Here is a 15,949-nt window from a genome sequence, read left to right as displayed (position 1 = left end):
TGTCTAAAAGTGGTGATGGGGGTGGGGGGGGTCAGGCTAATAGACTCTTTTGGTTACTTCTAATTCTGTACTTCTGTGACATAAATATCTGCTTAATATATGAATGGGAATTCAGAGAGAGAGAGATTAGATTAATGATCCTATAAATCCTATAAAATACTACTGGAATTAAAGATATTGTAGATGTCAGAATTTATTATCCTGTAATAAATTTAAAAAAGAAAGAGGGAGAAATATAAAATGCAATATAAATTACTTAAGAGAACTAATTACTAAATTGGTTTCTATGCATTAGCATTCTCTCAGACGATAAGAGTATCTCCTTGACTATTCAATCTAAATCACCACCACTGATTCTATTAAATACCCAACATTTTCTGAGGGTATGCAGCTATTATTAAGACATATGCCCTATCCTCAAGGAGTTTGTATTATAGTAGAAAGAACAAAACAATTACAGAAATAACTGTGTAAAGTTCATATCCCCAGGCCCCCAGCACAGGAGTAGTTTTAAGATGAACATAGCAACAATTCTGCCTAATGCTTCATTCAGCTCCTTCTGTCTAAAAAGGAAGGTGGAGAATTTAACAGGCAAGGATGATTTTTTGGATATCTCCTAGTCTTCTTATACATCTGATTGCCTCAACACCTCTTAGAGAACCTGGTGCTGCTGGAAAAACCCATAGCCTGCTGTTTCAACCACTCATTCCTTTGTGGATAGTGGGCTTGAGTGATGGGGGAGAGAGGCTGTTTTCCCTTGCCTTACGCAAGAAGTCATGTGCTGAGGACTTGTGCAGAGAAAGTTGGCAAAAGTTTGTGGCACATGCAGAAACTAGGGGGTTTCATTGCCAGGCCACTGTTCCTTTTTCAGAAAAGGAAAAATCTATTACCATCCTTCTCAGCTGGCTACCACCATCATGCATTGATCTTTCATTGCAACAGCCCCCTGAAAAATGCTCTTTTCACTGCTTAAAGTAGTTTATTTTCTTCTCTCTGTACAGCTTTAAGAAGTTCTGGACTTTGGGTTCCAAACTTGCCTCTTATTCTTGAGAAATTATTGACCCTGTTGCCTCATGAATTGCTGACTGTGGCTGACCTAAAATTCCCTCTCTCTGCCTTTTTTAGAAATCTCATAGAAGTATGTCTATTAAAAACCCAAATTACCTTTTTGGAGTCTCACCTCTCCCAGGGACAATTTACAGTTCTAATCAACCAATCCCCTTTCCCAATGCCACCAACATATTTATTTTGGGAGGTTTGAAGGGAAATAATTGATATAAAATACATTTAGAAGGCATAAAGGGCAAAACTTAGAGAGCAATTGGATGTGGGTAATGGAAGGTTGGAAGGATTTAAGGGCAGCTTCCTGGATTCTGTCATAGGCCACTGGTAGAAGACAAATGATAGAAATTCAAGTAGATGGGAAGGTAGAGGGTCAACAGGCTTCAGTGACCCCCAAGATTATGTTTTAAAACTTATGACGTATGTTCATCTTCAAAAGAGGAGAGTGAAAGTAAAGAGAAATTGAGACAGGGCATGGGGCAGAAAGAAACAAAATACAGACACTAAAGGAAGGTGACAGTGGCTTTAGATAATGCTATTAGTTCATGCCTCCCTAGGCACATGCCAGAGCTTTCACTGAAATGAGTCTAGCCCTGAATAGTCTTTTTATGTTGGTATAGAAGCTGTCCCTTGATAGTAGGTCCATGGCTGTACTCTGTTCTTAATGAGTTCAAATAGCAGGAAGTAAGAAATTGGGAGGTGGAAGATAGAGGTATGTGATCTGAGAATGAGGGAGTGGAATTTAAGATTTCAGGGGTATAGCAGCTCTGGCTTGTGTAGCAAGTGGCCTGAAAGTGAAGGGCATTGGAAATACAGAGCATCAAAAATTGTGAATCTACTGTACTGAGTGGAGCATTCTCATGGGGGTTTATGTTAGGCAGAAACAGAACAGAGAACTGTGAATAAAGCAGGTGGTACAAAGTTCCTCCGAAGATGATAACTAGAGTAAGGAGAGTATAGTAAGTTATACAAAGAATAGGATATTCCACCCCAGCCCTGAAAGTAGAACTTTCAGCAATGATGGAAATGCTCTATATCTGTACCAGTCAATACAATAGTCACTGTCCACATGATATATTGGGCACTTGAAATATGACTAGTTTAACTGAGGAGTTGAGTTTTTAATGCTATTTAATTCAATTTTAATTAAATTTAATTAAAATAACCACCTCAGCCTAATGGCTATCCTGTTGGACATTGCAGTTCTGCAGAACTGGCAGGACAATGGACTGAAACCAATAAGGGTGAGGTAGCACATTGCGGACCTTCCACCGAACTGACCACAGGATATACATGAACTCACAGCATCCTCCACTTATCTTCCCAGGTATGTTACCATCCACCTTACTTTGCTAAGTCATGGAGACTAAAAGACTTGGCCATGCTTAGAGAGCAGGGAGACAATATGCTGTGGGTGATTATAAACGTTTGTTAACTAGGTGCTGTTGATAACTGTGTTGTTGTAGTCTATATATATGCAAGTTTTTTTTTCTGTAATTCCCAAAGTTTGGTCCATAGAACCCTGAGGTGTTTCCAGGACTTTTTCAGGGAGTCCAGGAGATCAGACTATTAGATCAAAATATCCTCTGACATTACTTGCTTTTTGTCACTGTTGACATGTACATTGACTTGACAAAAATAATGGTAGATAAAGTTGGCATCAGTGAAAGCATTGGCATCGTACTATACAAGTAGTCACTGCATTTTTCACTGTCAGGCACTTGAAGTTAAAAAAACAGAGGTTGGAGGGGACCATTTTATTTAGGAATATCTTTAACGAAGCAGTAAAATAATAGTCTTAATCATCACCCTTAATTTTAAACATTCTATGTGACACAAGGGAAGTACACATAAAGCATTTATGCTGGGAACTGAAACACTGTGGTTCTTCCCAAAACATTGTGCAGTTGTTTGAGTTTTGAGTTGAACTAGCCCCATTTTTCAATGAGAACCATTTACCTTTGAAAGAATAATTGAAAATTATGATTATTTAGATTTGGGTGCTTGGAAAATAATTCTCTGGAAAATGAACATAGTGAACCTGTTAGTTCAAGGAAAAGAGTTGAGAGTGTATTTTGCCAGTGATAAAATTTGAGTTGACATGAAAATTGGAATTGTGAAAAACTTTGCCACCATGTCCTAGATTATTTCTCACTGCTTAAAGGCTTTTCTGATAATGCATGGGATTTTTTTTTACATTGTGTAGTGAAAAGTATCAAAATTTTTGAAGATGTGCAAAATTCTGTGAATGTGTATTTTCCAAATGATCAATACACAATGATTCATTAGTAAACTATCAAAGAGCAAGACAGGCCAGTGGATTTTATTGAAACAAGGTAAGAATAACTCATTTATATGACTTCAGATTACACATTACAACTGCTAAAAAAGAAAAAAAATCCCAAAATGGAATCATTTGCCCCACTACAGCCCAAGACTTAACTACAGTTTCAATCCATTCCAGGAATAGATTGAAATAGATTGACCTTTTAACAGTCAATGGAAATTTCCTGATTGGGGCTAGTCAGTTAACCTGCATGAGAAAAACCCTGTGCCCTTCCCCCCACCTAAAGATATCCAGGCCTGAAACAGTTTTTCTTTTATTTTGCTAATAATTTTCTTGCTCCATCCTTCTTCCTGTATAAACCTTCCATTTTATACAACTCCTTGGAGCATGTCTACCTGCTAGATTGGATGCTGTCCAATTCACAAATCACTTACTAAAGTCAATTAGATCTTCAGGCTTACTTAAGTTAAATTTGTGTTTTCGCATAAGTAACCTGTAAGAGTTAACCACTTGTCAAGTTTTAGTATAATGTCAAATAATATTTTTAATTATCTGAGAAAGTTATTAAAATTATCTTCCATTGTTCAATTATATATCTCTGTGAGGCAGGATTTCTTTACATACTTCCATCAAAAAAACTGCAACAGATTTATTGCAGAGTAGACATAAGAAGCTAGCAATGTTCCATTAAACCAAACATTAAAGAGATTTGCAAAATTGTAAGAGAAATATATTCTTTTTTTTTTAAAAATCTGGTTATTTTATGTAAAAATGTATTTTTATGTTAATGTGAAATGAGTTCTTATTCTTTGTAAAAATTTAAAATATTTTATAAATTTCTGTTTCAAATTATAATACCAAAACATTGATAGATGTAAACTCACAGAAACAAAAGCTCTTTGGGGTCCTCACTTTCAAGAGCATAAAGGGGTCCTGAGATCTAAAAGTTCAAAAATTACTGATCTGGAAAATATCTCATTGATTCCTGAGGATCTGGGTTAAACCTCAGTCTTAAAAAAACCTTGTACCTAGCTCCCCAGCTACTTATTCTCTGTTTTGTATTTGTTCTGTAAGTGCTTCTTTGGATGTGTGTATACTGTGTGCGAGAGACAGAGACAGGCAGAAAGACTCATTCACAGATGGAATTAAGCAACAGCCTTTGTAGAAACAATAGTACCTTTTTGGACAAAGACAAAGGAGCCAGTGGCTTGAGAAAAGAAAAATCAAAAGAAAAATGTAGAACATGGAACCAAGAGCATTTCCTAGATTTTAAGAATACTAGTTGTAGTAAACAATCTAATTAAATGATATAAGCATTAAATAAAAAAATTAATAAAACCAAATAGAAAAAGAATACTAGTTGTGAAGGAGAGCCTAAGTAAAAGAATTTTCTTAGAAAGGAGCAATTGCATTTTTCTCTCTAGTGAGAAGTTAATTTTGATAAAAATTTAGTATTGATGAAATAAAAATTAAGAATGAAGCGAGAGAGAATGTTGAATGAGCTCATCCTTTCAAAACAAGAGGAAACACTACCATCTACTAAAATAAAAAAGAGTGGAACTTGGAATTTGGGGCACCATGGCCGTGAGACAGTGCTAGAAAACAAAAGGAGACGAATTAAAAGACTTGCTGCACATCAGAGGGGTGTGGCCGTGACTGGACAGCCCAGATGTTTACTAGAACCTTTCTGACCTTTCCCTGCCTTTCTCTTGTAGGGCAGGGAAAAGGGAGGTACACAGTCATCCAGAACTAGCAAAGACAAAGCCACCAAAAAGGGACCTAGTGAGCAACTTGGGAGGCTTGGAATTCTGTTCCAGGGGAATTTCAAAGAATAAACAAACCCTGTCTACTTTATTTGGCACATTTCATTGTATATTAAGTATAAAGCAAATTAGGTGAATATCTTTGGCATAAAATTGATACAGTAAATTGGTATATTATAACTTCTGATGTCTGGTTAATATCTAATTTTATTAAGAATATAATGAACAGCTTTACTAATTATGGCTCCAATCATAATTCTTTTATGAAGATAAGGAGTCCGTAGGGTAAAACATACATACCCTCTACCTTAACTCTAAGAAAGAGTATTTGAGGCTGGGCTCCTGTGAAATCTCTTTCATGAGCCATCACCCATAAGTCGCACTTCTGGGGGTACAGCAGTTAAGAAAAATAGATTATAAACTTTTATAGTAATTATAAACTGGATCTCATAAACTAATTACCGTATTGTTTTTGTTTGTTTTGGTAAATTAACCAATGTTTGGTTTCATTCTTGTTATCCAAAAAGGAGTTAACCTCGGGTTTGTGTATTTCCACCAAAGGAGACTTCTGACTCCTCTTCAATTTAGCTATTAATTACCTCTTACAGTGAGCATTATTTAATTTCCCAGGGCTAGCTAGATGACTTTCTACTGGGCTCACACAACATACTAAGTCAACCTTTATCTTGGGATATATCATATGATATTATAAGCACCCATTTACTTGCCTGCATCTCTCAGACACAAAAGTTCCTAAAGGGCAAGACACGTACTTTATTCATTATATCATTTTCAGAGCCAGACAGAGTACCTGGAGAGTATTGTACAACCAGTAAATAATTTTAATCAAGTTGACCACAAAAAATAAGAAAAAGAAAGTATCAAAACAAGTCACAGCAGCTTTAACCTAAATTGGTCCTTCCCAGCTAAGTAAAGGGGCACTGAAGGGGTAAGGTGACACACTGGGACAGGTTTTAGCCCTTACCTTTGCAGGTGCAAAGCATGTAGCTCTTCACTGTGTGGCTGTAGGAGGTTTTGAGTTAACTATTATATAGATGACCCATATATATCCATGATCCTTTATTATTTAAGCATCTGAGGTGATGTGTTATCAAACATACAATCAGAATTTTGCTTAATTTTTAAAAATATTTTGTCTCGCCTTCATCCTAAGTGGGAACAAACACACTACAAGCCAGAGAATCTATTAAAACTATAGTGAGCTGTCTTCTACCTCTCTTTGGATATTTATTTATTTTAGAAAGAAATATTCACCTAGTTCTGTCTTAGAAGCTTTCAGATATTTATAGGTGATTTAAAGTCATGCCTTTGAATATGCAGAACCTGCAGTTAGCACATTAGTCAATGGTCATAGAAGAACATACATAATAGAGGTCTTCCCTTCCCCATTGCCCAGCCACACAGCTCTGTGCATGCAAGACAAACACTAATGAAGATTTTATGGATCATAAAATGGTAAATTAATTTAAGTAGGATATATCTGTTAAATAAGTTCTTTCTTCTCACACATCCCACATTTGCATATACTGTCTCAGGATATCTCACCTGTTAGATCTCATTTGAAAAGGCACATACTTAGACATTTCCTGACCCTTCACTGTGGCTCACTTTCTCTTGTTATTTGCTCCCGTCATTTCAGATAATTTACCTTTTATCATATGCATCATACCCACAATGTATTATATAATATCTGTCTTTTCTACTGTAATTTTCATTAAGGACAGGGAAAAATGTGTATCTTACGCACAGGTGTGCTCTTATCCTTACATGGTGCCTTGCACAAGTTGAATCCATAATGAAGTGTTGGAATGAATGTGAAATGACTAAGTGTGGGTTAATCAAAGAGTCCAATCCAAAAAAGAGAAACTACATTAGGTCCTTCAAACAGAAGGAATAAGGCCAAGGAATTGTTTACAGAGGGGATAGAGAAGCTGGTGAATCAATCAGGTATCATGAGGCAACCCAGAGATCAATACAGCTCAAAGCATGACTATCCTGGGGCAGAAAGGGGACAGAGGAAAGAGCAGTGATACCAGGTCTGGAAGTTGTGCTGTTCAGGGGGAGCTAGGACCCTGGCCTCCCAGGGCTGGACCACAGAGGGCGGGGCTGTTCTGCATGAACTGAGGAGCTGCAGCTGCTCTCAAAGATGTTGCTGCTGCGAGTTATTCCATAAGAGAGGAAGTGATCCTGTTTCTCTCGTTCTCTCACATCCCTGTTTTCACCATTGCCTAAACCTGCCCAGAAGCTAGTTGGCAAGAGAAGCTAGCTGACAGAAAAATGGTGTTCCCTGTTGTGTAGAACAGAGTTGGGGAGAGGGCAGAAAAAGGATTAGTGGAGTAACAAATACCCAGTACAACTGACCCTACCAGCCACCCGGCAGACTGACTTCTGGGGGAGTCAGCCTGTGACCAGTGAGATACAAAATAATTCAGGGTAGATGAATTCAATATAGATGTCTTTTCTGGCAGTGTTAGTTCAAGACAGTAAGGAGCAAAATATTTCTATTTCAAAATGGAAGTGTCATACAGGTTTAAATCTATGCATACTCATAAGATGTTACTGGCACAATGTAAGGGAAAACATATTAAGTAATTAGTAAAATGAATTATAGCCACAAGCAAAAGAGAGTCATGGCAAAGGTAATTGTTTCTGACATGTAGAATATGTAAGGCTCCTAGAAACACAAAGAATAGAATAGCAAAAGTATTTTACATACTTTTGTGGGAAACATTTATAGCATCTGGGAAATAAAAATGTGTGCTCATAAAGGATCTTGTGTTTTTCTGATATCAACTTTATGGTCCAAGTAATGATTTCAACCCTCAGAGAAAACATTCCAGACCCTTTTTTCATTGTTTCATTATTAAGAGCTGAAAGAAAAATAGTCAAATACATAAATAGGGAGGGTTTACTATACATATACTCTGTATCTAGAATAAGGAAAATATTGTTAGTACAAAGGGGATGTAGCCCAACTGTTGATGAAAAAAGGATATGTTTTTATGTCTGTAATAATGGTGATGGAAGGTATCCAGGGAAAGAAACAAAAGATACAGACGATGACTTATATGTCTCCTGGTGGAATCTCAAATGACAAAAAGCTATGCAAAAAAAGTAAATGATTTGAATGTATACTATCCAGACAATCTAATGGTGTGCTTTAACATTTCTGGACACTTGATGGAACCTCATTAAGTTCATGATTTATTGAATATATGGAATATAACAAGTGGAAAATTTACTAGAGTTCATAAAATAAAACATTTTCTTATACACATGAAAGGTGAGACCAGGGAAGTTGACAGGTACATAATGGGTAATAAATAGAGCTCATGTTTTGTGACTCAAAGACTAATATTTAAGAGTATTGACTTTGCAGTCAGTCAGATTTGGGATTAATAGAGAACTCTGCTATTTCTTGTGTGACTGTAATCTGCTAAATTCTTTCAGTGCTAGCGTTCTCATCTGTACATGAGGGTAAACATATTGCCCAACTCTTAGGATATTTACAAGGATGAAATGAGCGCATGCAGAGAGCACTGAGCAAAGTACATAGGACACAATAGTTCTTATTCATGTCCTGCAACACCCCATTTCTACTTGCGATTGTATTGCCTTATCTCTCCTATTTGCCTGCTAGTCATTAGGGGAGAAACAATTGATCCTACCTGTACACACTGATACTTTCTGAATATATCTGATTGCTTAGAAAAATTATCTGAACAAGGTGTGTATCATAGGAAGGCTATCTGCACAATGTCAACATGAGAGCTAAAAAAAGAAAACTACAAAACATGAAATTTTGTGCACATGTATAAATATATCATCATACAAGCTCACTCAAATTCTATTATTTTGACCTAATATATAAGTAACTTATTAAATAAATTGGTTATGAATGCTCTCATTTGCAGGGGGGGTGCATGTGAATGGGAGGGCAAGCCACAGATAGACACTATTTTGTAAAACACACACACACGTACACAATATTTTCCTACAGTGACTGTTAACCTAGGACTAAGATTGAGAGGCCTCAGGTCTTCCTTCTACAGTGACGGATTTCTTGCAGAGTTCTTGTATAGTTTTGCAAACAGAGCCCTAACTGGCTGGCCAGCCCTACTTGTGCAGAAACCTTTGACTTTGTAGTATATATATAAGGTAGGGCAGATAACTGTGGGACTTTCACACTGGGTAATTTGAAAAGAGTTTAATAAAGGAAAGTTGACAAAAATCAGCCTAGAGTGAGGTGAGACCAGGCTGTGGTGCAGAATGTCAGAAGGTAGAGGCATGAAGGGAGGGGGGAAGAACGATACAAACAGACCCAGGAATGCCTGTGCCCAGGGCTGAGACTTAGGGATGTAGCCATCACCATGGAAATATGCCAGACAGAGAAATATTATTCTTCTAGTCCCCATTACCTGAGCCAATCTGGAAAGCAGAGAGTAAAGGAAGGCATGGATGTAGACCATACATGTGAGTCTCCTGTGTAAAGATCATTGCAAAAACCAGTGGGCAGTTTGTCTGGTTTTGTTAATTTCATCTCTTTATTTGATGACACCCCCATCAGACTCCATGCATCCACTCTCACATCCCTCACCTACTGTCCAGTTTTGTGACCAAAGAGTCATTTCAGTAGAAAGTGGTATGGGAGTCCCATTTTAACTTCAGTGGATTTAGTGAAACTATATATTACAACAATTTTTAAGTTTAGAAGTATATATATTGTCAGGTCAATAAGAAACCACTTCTACCCCTATGAGAATCAATATTGTATAAGTTAATTGATTTTTGTGCTGCAATTCCTAAAACAATGAAAATCCTGGGTCAGGAGCAAATTGAATCCAATGTTTATGTCACTGTAGAATTTTGAACACGGCATGGTTTCACACCATTCCAACCATCAACTCACTGGGCTATAAATTACTGGGCATTCAGCTTACCAAAGGGCAGCTGACTGAATCTTAGGAGGGCTGCGTCATGGTGATGTGACTATGGAATCGAAGTCACACTTTCTATTCATGCGCTGCTCTACTGAACAGCTCAGAAATGTCAGGAATGTTACTGAGCTGCCAATATGTCAGATGCATGGAGGAAAGTACATGGTGAAAGCTTTCTTGTTTGTTTTCCTGGTTGCATTAGTGTTTTCTGAGCTCTGTTATGGCTCCAGATGGACACCACTTAAACAACTGCTTTTCCTTCATAAAACATGGCTGCGCCCTTATGGCAGGGAAGGTCCCATTGTTTTTGTACACACTGCTCTTACCAGGTTATTAATCCAAACCTTTGAGGACTAAGAAATCAGAAATTGCTGCAGACTTTGAAATTTCTTGGATAAGCCTTTGTCTGACTTTGAGAATGGGAGACTTATCCTTAAGTAATTGAAACCAACTGTAAACCTCGCATACTTCCTCTCCTATCCCCAAATACTCTGTAGCAAATAAAAATACCAGGCAGCTAAAAGTAAGCAAGCAAATTCTTCACGTTTCTGACATGAAGCAGAAAATACACTATTTTTGGCATTCAAAGTCATCAAAAAGAATCAGAGGTGGGCAGTACGATGGGCAAAGAGTTAAGAAGCTGTGCACTGTGCGAGACATCTCAGAGCAAGAATGTGGACAGCTGGGCTCTGTGGCTTGTTCTGTCCCACAACAGTGTGTGATCTCAAGTCAGTCTCCCAGTCTTGGAAGCCTCATCTGTCAACTGGGGGTAATAGTACTCCCCTGTTCTACTTTTATTAAGTTTTCCTGAGAATCAAGGGAGATGATGATGCAACATTGGGAAGTGCTTGGAAAATAGTAAAATTCTACACAGATACAGAATGGATAAAGATAACAGAGCAAAGTTTGTTATTTGGAGAAATACATCAGCTTAAAGATACTACTGAAACACACACAATTCCTGATAAAGCCTTTCTGTACATAATCATCCAGGTATACAGAATCAATTCCTGGGAAAAGCAAAATATAATTAAAAGTAATCTCTAGAAACTTTTAGAAAGATTTTACTATTACTTACTGTGTTCCATGAAATTCTATAAGCAGAATGCTTAAAAGTGTTAGAAGAAGGAAGGGAAGAAAAAAGAAGGGAAGACAAGGGAGAAAAAACAAGTGAAGAAAGGGAGGGAGGGCCTGAGGGAGGCAGGGAAGAGACATAGAAGGGATTCCATGGTCAAATAAAATAAGTTTGGAAACTAAAATTAATCAGGTTAAGATATTTTAGGCTTTAATATTCTGCTTTTTAAACTCAGCATTTTGTAAGAGGGGTCCATAATATGCAGTGTTACCAAATTTTTCTGAGAATTGAAACTGCTGGAACATACTCTGAAAAATGCTGCTGTAGAGGGATTTACTTAATCAAGAAATTCTGGAAAGCAGCCAAATCCTGGAACAGTGGAGGTAGCAGATTCCCTGATGCACAGAGAACATCAATCAAAACAAACACCCAAAAGGAGAGTAACGGTGACTAACATTTGCTCAGCAGCTCACAGATTACAAAATGTTTCCACATAATCATCTCTTTTGATTCTCCGTCCACTTTTGCAAAATAGGTATTGCATCCACATTTGCAGATATAGGGGCAAATGGTGATGGACTTTCAGTGTCAAAGATCACAGAGCTAGTAGCAGAACGGGAGTTTCAAACCTAAGGTGTCTAACTTCAAATTCCACCACTGAGTTTCTACGAACACCTGCTGCTTTATTGTTTAGAAAGAATAAGACAGTGAACCACTGTTAACTGGTTCTTTAAAAACTCAAAATATGAGATACTTTTTTTCTGTTAGATCCTAAAAAACCACATGAAGTACTGATTTTTAAAGGGAACCCTCTAAGGGCCTTGGAGATATCTGGACGCTGAAATGACTGGCATTTAATGGAATGAGGGCTACTAAATATCTGTGCTATGGGGGAAAGGGCAAACCATTTTCAAATGTCCTGCAAAACTATCAGTTTATCTAGTGCTAAGCACACTGAATATACAGTCTAATAAGACTTTAAACATGGTGATACTAAAAAGTTTTTACAACAATTACATGAAAAACTAGCTAATATAGGAGAAAGAGTTGAATTAAAGACATTGTCTTTACTACTATGGATTAAAGATGTTTTGAAATTTATTACTGCTGAGCATGAGTATTCTGTCCTCTCAAATCATAGCATTTACAAATACAAGCTGGGTTGAAAATATTGTCACTGAATTAGAGCAGTTATTGAAAATGAAACAAAAATAGCTTGCAAGTATGTAAAAAGATTTGAGAAAAATTTAACAGAATGGGAAACAAATATGAAAATAGCAGAGATCTCAAGGTTATGTTCAGATTTCATTAATTATAGATAATTAGAAATATTTACTGTTGCCACTCTATCCATATATATTAAATTTTTTAAACATGATAAGAAATCTGTGTCATGAAGTTACATACTAATCTTTTTGCTCTATTACCAAGTTAGCAGTTGCTTTTCTATTTTATTTTGGGACTGTCCTTGGAGGTTTCCTATACAACTTTTCTAGAAGCTCTAGCATTAATTCTTCTCTTTTCTATCCCTGAAGACTTTCAAAGGATATTATCACCAAGATCTTTTAAGTACTAGAGATTTGACTGTTATATCTCAAGCTGTCGAGGGCTTTAGGAAAGATTTTTTTTTTCTAATGATACCTCATTATTATACAATGCTTCCAAAAGACTCCTCTTAGGGACATGTAATGTTCTCATGACCTATTTGTATCATTCAAGGATCCAATGTATGACCAAGCATCAGAAGGTATGATTCTTATCATTTCTTGATTTTGTGATCTTCAATTAATCATGTACTCTCTATAAGAACAGTAAGACTAAAATATTTGGCCTTCTAAGGTCATTTCCAGTCTTGAAACTCTAAGATTTTCTAGAATATTATTCACAAACACACTTCAACTTTCAAAAGGAAAATAGTGCATAACCATTCAATTTCATACCAAATGATACATGCATTGTTTTTTTCCTTCAATTCACTAAAATACACCATTATCAGATTATGCATGACTTTTATATATATTTCAAAAAATATTATAAATATGAAACTTTAAATCACACAGAAAATCAGTCTTGATTTCTTATGATGCATTGAATTACTTGCCACTCCTCATTCCTCAAAACCTGTGAATTACATCCAATCCAGCCTTACACTCCCACCTAATACAGGCCTTAGGCTGTATCTACATCCACAGCAACTCCCCTAACTGGGAAAACTGCTTGCTCCCTCTCCCTACTCCTTTCTGTCCATTACAGAAAACTTTAACATTCAAATTCAAGTTTGTGAATTGCAAAACCCCAGAGGGCATTGTTCCCATAAAAACACTATGCACCAGCCAACCACCAAGGCTTATACCAAATGCTAAGAGATGCCACCACCTACATGTAATTATAGGTCTCCTCTGAGGTGGACACCTGTCTCAGGGAGCTCTGGCTCATAGCTCAGAGACTGGTGGCTTAAACAACAGAGAGTTATTTTCACCAGTTTTGAAGGTTGAGAGGTCCAAAATCAGTGCTCCCCAGAATCATCCTAACATCCATAGTTCCAGCATGTATCTCAAAAGTCCTCCAGCCCTCTACTCATTACCTAGGTCCCAGGCTGCTCCACGTGTTTAGGTATTTGTTATAGTAGCACAATTCTTCTCAGTACTAAGTAAAATCTCTCTTAGAAATACCATGTGAGCCAGTAATCCCACTTTCTGGAAATACATCCAAAGGAAATGAATTCAGCATCTCAGAGAGATATCCATAACCTCATATTCAGTGAAGCATTATTCACAGTAGCCAAGACATGAAAGCAATCCAAGTGTACCTCAATGAATGAATGGGTTATATATATATATATATATATACATACATACACATACATACATACATACATGTAGTAGAATATTATTCAGCCATGATAAAGAATGAAATCCTGCCATTTGGGATGACTTTGGATGAAACTTGAGAGTAGTATGCTGTATGAGGTAAAGTCAGGAAAGTAAGACAAATACTGTATGATATCACTTATATGTGGAATCTAAAAAAGCCAAATTTGTAGAAATAGAGAATAGACTGGTGTTGGCTACCAAGGATAGAAGGTGGAGGAAAAGGGAAGAATGTTGGCCGAAGGGTACAAGCTCCCAGGTATAAGATAAATATGCTCTGGGGATCTAAAATACAGCATGGTGATTATAGTTATTAATACTGTAATTATTATACACTTGAAAGTTACTAAGAGAGTAGATCTTAAATGTTCTCATCACAAAAGAAAAAAAATGGTAATCCTGTAATGGGATGGAGGTGTTAGCTAACACTATGGTGGTAATCATTTTGCAATCTATATCAAATCAAATATACCTTAAGCTTACACAGTATTATATGTCAGTGATATCTTAGTAAAGCTGGAGAAACAAAACAAGATCTATCTTAGTTTGAGTTTCCATGCAAAATAATATATGCAGGGTGGCTTAAATAATGGAGAGTTATTTTCTCACAGTTCTGGAGGTTAGGAAATCAAAGAACAAGGTGTTGCACAGTGAGGTTTCTCTTCCCGGTTTGCAGGTAACAACCTTCCCACCATCCTCACATGGCCTTTCCTTGAGCTTACTCTGTCTCTTACCTGTATTATAAAGCCACTAATGCTATCATGAAACCCTACCTTCATTTACTAATCTAATCCAAATCACCTCCCACAGGGCCCATCTCCAAATACTATCATACTAGGGATTAGGGCTTCAACATACAAATTTTGGAGGAACATAAACATTCAGTCCATACAATATGTATTTGAAGCCTAGGTTGAGGCATAGGCCATAGTGCACTGAATTTTGGTGAGAGACAGGGGTAAAAGCATGCTAATTAAATAGCGTAACAGCTCATTATAGGCCCCAATTATTGTGCTAAGGTTCCCTACCTCAGACTGGCAGGGCGACTAAGTCTTTATACTTCAGCATAACGCAGAATGCTCTAGACTGTTTACAAAGTTGGGTTATTCCATCCTGGTTCCCAGATGAAGAATTAAAACTGCATACTCTTTCTGGCCATATTCAGAGGGTAATATTGGTGGTCACCTTACACCTGGCAGGACATGCCCTATCTTCCTGAAGGCCAGTGCATCCCTTAAGCAGAGGGAGGTGTACAACCTCTGCTAACTTCTCTGTCCTCTTTGACTTTATGAAAATCAGTAATGCTTCCTGGTTCATCCTTACTCACTTCCTTGGGGAAAAGAAAAAAAAAAGACCCTGAAACTTAATCAGGACAAGGATCTCCAAGGATCCTAAATTACTTGGGTGTATGAACGATTGGCCAGGACTTTCAATTATCTTGGTGCAAATAAGGTGTTCTAAATAGATTCTACTAAGTGGTCAAGATTTCCCTGGTTGTAGCTCAATTGCCTTTCTGGGAAAAAACCCGTTAAGATATTGAACTGTGCAGAGTTGCGGTTGGCCAAGTTTTAAGAACACCTCTTTGGCTATGCCTTTAAGAGTCCTGGAGTATTGAAAGTCTCAGTTCTCTCTTCATTTGGTCCAAAAGTTTGAGGCTGAGAAGTAGGATGAGTTTGGGTAGATGATGTCAAGCACAGGTCCCAGAATTTCAGGATAAGTGGACCCTCTTGAAAACTTGAGTGAAAGGAAATAATTGTTTCAGTATTGCTTGCACTGTGGTGGGGCATTTCCATGGCTTTTAGCTGGGTGTGGTCCTTAGTGTTTGGGCCCCAAGATGGGAATGGATGAGGGGCTCGGTGGCTCTTGGCCTGGGTAAATGGAATGCCAAATCTAAGACTTGAGTGAAGCAAGACTTTGAGAAGCAAAAACAATTC

The sequence above is a fragment of the Manis javanica genome, chromosome 14, assembly GCF_040802235.1.
Source record: "Manis javanica isolate MJ-LG chromosome 14, MJ_LKY, whole genome shotgun sequence".
Taxonomy (NCBI): domain Eukaryota; kingdom Metazoa; phylum Chordata; class Mammalia; order Pholidota; family Manidae; genus Manis; species Manis javanica.
The sequence above is the reverse complement of the archived record's forward strand: the minus strand, read 5'-3'. Positions refer to the sequence as shown.